Source organism: Arachis ipaensis, chromosome B9 (genome assembly GCF_059453495.1).
Source record: "Arachis ipaensis isolate K30076 ecotype BB chromosome B9, ASM5945349v1, whole genome shotgun sequence".
Taxonomy (NCBI): domain Eukaryota; kingdom Viridiplantae; phylum Streptophyta; class Magnoliopsida; order Fabales; family Fabaceae; genus Arachis; species Arachis ipaensis.
In genome coordinates, this window is record NC_142444.1 from 135,251,955 (window position 1) to 135,255,534 (window position 3,580).

At 33.5% G+C, this 3,580-nt stretch overlaps 1 non-coding gene across 1 annotated transcript; it reads right to left on the bottom strand.

The window, feature by feature from the left end:
- Nucleotides 1-3,189: 3,189 nt before the first annotated feature.
- LOC148546442 (small nucleolar RNA R71) lies at nucleotides 3,190-3,297 on the bottom strand. The gene has a single exon (XR_015900387.1). It is a non-coding gene; the product is annotated as a small nucleolar RNA R71 (small nucleolar RNA).
- Between the last annotated feature and the right edge of the window lie 283 nt (nucleotides 3,298-3,580).

The following is a 3,580-nucleotide window of genomic DNA, read 5'->3' on the forward strand; positions in this document are numbered from 1 at the left end:
GTGATGAACATGACAATCATCATCATTCCCCCACGAATGCGTGCCTGACAACCACTTCTGTTCCACATTAGATTGGATGATTATCTCTTGGATATCTAATACAGGGGACCGAGTCCGAGTTATTAGTGTCTTCGTGGTATAAGTTAGAACCCATGGATGGCCATTCCTGAGATCTGGAAAGTCTAAACCTTGTCTGTGGTATTCCGAGTAGGATCTGGGAAGGGATGGCTGTGACGATCTTCAAACTCGCGAGTGCTGGGCGTAGTGATAGACGCAAAAGGAGGGTAAATCCTATTCCTGTATGATCGAGAACCTCAGATGATTAGCTGTGCCGTGACAGAGCATTTGGACCATTTTCACAAGAGGATGGGATGTAGCCATTGACAACGGTGATGCCCTTACAGAAAGCTTGCCATGGAAAGGAGTAAGACTGATTGGATGAAGACAGTAGGAAAGCAGAGGTTCAGAGGAACGAAAGCATCTCTATACGCTTATCTGAAATTCTCACCAATGATTTACATAAGTATTTCTATCTTTACTTTCTATTTATTATTATTTATGTTCGAAAACTCCATAACTATTTTATATCCGCCTGACTGAGATTTACAAGGTGACCATAGCTTGCTTCATACCAACAATCTCCGTGGGATCGACCCTTACTCACGTAAGGTTTATTACTTGGACGACCCAATGCACTTGCTGGTTAGTTGTGCGAAGTTGTGATAAAAATTTGAGATTACAATTGATCGTACCATGTTGATGGCGCCATTGATGATCACAATTTCGTGCACCAAGTTTTTGGCGCCGTTGCTGGGGATTGTTCGAGTTTGGACAACTGACGGTTCATTTTGTTTCTCAGATTGGGTAACTTTCTTCTCGTTTTCTTTTCAAAAAAAAAATTTTCAAAAACCTTTCAAAAATTTCTCATCTGTTTTCGAAAAAAAATAAAAAATAAAAAATTTGTTTTTAAAAATATATTTTTCTTCAGAATTTTTAAGAATGAATTCTAGTGTTTCATGAAGCATGTTGAAGCCTGGCTGGCTGTAGAGCCATGTCTAAATTCTTTTGGACTGAGGTTTTGGCTTAAAATTGAATGAATTACACTCATATTCATGCTAAAGCTTGGCTGGCTATTAAGCCATGCCTGACCCTTTGATTGGAGCTTTAGACTAAAGAGCATAAGATTCCTGGAATTCATATTAAAAATTTTGGAATCCTTATTTTTCTTTTTCAATCAATTTTCAAAAAAAAATTTAGAAAATCATAAAAATCAAAAAAATATTTTCTGTGTTTCTTGTTTGAGTCATGTGTCATGTTATAAGTTTGGTGTCAATTGCATATTCATCTTGCATTTTTCGAAAATTCATGCATTCATAGTGTTCTTCATGATCTTCAAGTTGTTCTTGGTAAGTCTTCTTGTTTGATCTTGATGTTTTCATGTTTTGTGTCTTTTCTTATTTTTCATATGCATTCTTGCATTCATAGTGTCTAAACATGAAAGATTTCTAAGTTTGGTGTCTTGCATGTTTTCTTTGCATATAAAAAATTTTCCAAAAAATAAGTTCTTGATGTTCATCTTGACATTCAAAGTGTTCTTGGTGTTCATCTTGACATTCATAGCATTCTTGCATGCATTCATTGTTTTGATCCAAAATTTTCATGCATTGAGTCTTTTTCATGTTTTTCCCTCTCATCATTAAAAATTCAAAAATCAAAAAAATATCTTTCCCTTTTTCACTCATAAATTTCGAAAATTTGAGTTGACTTTTTCAAAACTTTTTAAAATCTAGTTGTTTCTTATGAGTCAAATCAAATTTTCAATTTAAAAATCTTATCTTTTTCAAAATCTTTTTCAAAAATCAAATCTTTTTCATTTTTCTTATTCATTTTCGAAAATTTTAAAAATATTTTTCAAAAAATCTTTTTCTTATATTTATCTCCTAATTTTCGAAAATAACATCATCAATTAATGTTTTGATTCAAAAATTTCAAGTTTGTTACTTGCTTGTTAAGAAAGATTCAAACTTTGAGTTCTAGAATCATATCTTGTGATTTCTTGTGAATCAAGTCATTAATTGTGATTTTAAAAATCAAATCTTTTTCAAGACTAATCATATCTTTTCAAAAATATCTTCTTATCTTATCTTTTTTCAAAAAATTTAATTTTAAAATATCTTTTCTAACTTCTTATACTCTTATCTCTTCAAAATTGATTTTCAAATTTGTTTCAACTAACTAACTAACTTTTTGTTTATTTCTTATCTTTTTCAAAACTACCTAACTAACTCCCTCTCTCTCTCTCTAATTTTCGAAAATATCTTCCCTCTTTTTCAAAATTTCTTTTTAATTAACTAATTATTTTAATTTTTGATTTTAAAAATTTCGAAAATTACTAACCTTTTTCAAAACTATTTTCGAAAACCACTAACTCTTTTTCAAAAATTATTTTCGAAAATTCACTTCCCCCTCTCATCTTCTTCTATTTGTTTATTTATTTACTAACATCTCTTCCTCACTCACCAAAAATCCGAACCCCCTCTCTCTTTCTGAGTTCAAATTTTTTCTTCTTCTTTTCTTCTATTCACACAGGGACCTCTATACTATGGTAAAAAGGATCCCTATTATTATTATTATTTTTCTGTCCCTCTTTTTCATATGAGCAGGAGCAAAGACAAGAATATTCTTGTTGAAGCAGATCAAGAACCTGAAAGGACTCTGAAAAGGAAACTAAGAGAAGCTAAAATACAACAGTCCAGAGACAACCTTTCAAGAATTTTCGAACAAGAAGAGGAGATGGCAGCCAAAAATAATAATAATGCAAGGAGAATACTTGGTGACTTTACTGCACCTAATTCCAATTTACATGGAAGAAGCATCTCCATTCCTACCATTGGAGCAAATAATTTTGAGCTGAAACCTCAATTAGTTTCTTTGATGCAGCAGAACTGCAAGTTTCATGGACTTCCATCTGAAGATCCTTTTCAGTTCTTAACTGAATTCTTACAGATATGTGATACTGTTAAGACTAATGGAGTAGATCCTGAAGTCTACAGGCTCATGCTTTTCCCTTTTGCTGTAAGAGACAGAGCTAGAGTATGGTTGGACTCTCAACCTAAGGATAGCCTGAACTCTTGGGATAAGCTGGTCAAGGCTTTCTTAGCCAAGTTCTTTCCTCCTCAAAAGCTGAGTAAGCTTAGAGTGGATGTTCAGACCTTCAGACAGAAAGAAAGTGAATCCCTCTATGAAGCTTGGGAGAGATACAAAGGACTGACCAAAAAGTGTCCTTCTGACATGCTTTCAGAATGGACCATCCTGGATATATTCTATGATGGTCTGTCTGAATTAGCTAAGATGTCATTGGATACTTCTGCAGGTGGATCCATTCACCTAAAGAAAACGCCTACAGAAGCTCAAGAACTCATTGACATGGTTGCTAATAACCAGTTCATGTACACTTCTGAGAGGAATCCTGTGAGTAATGGGACGCCTATGAAGAAAGGAGTTCTTGAAATTGATACTCTGAATGCCATACTGGCTCAGAATAAAATATTGACTCAGCAAGTCAATATGATTTCTCAGA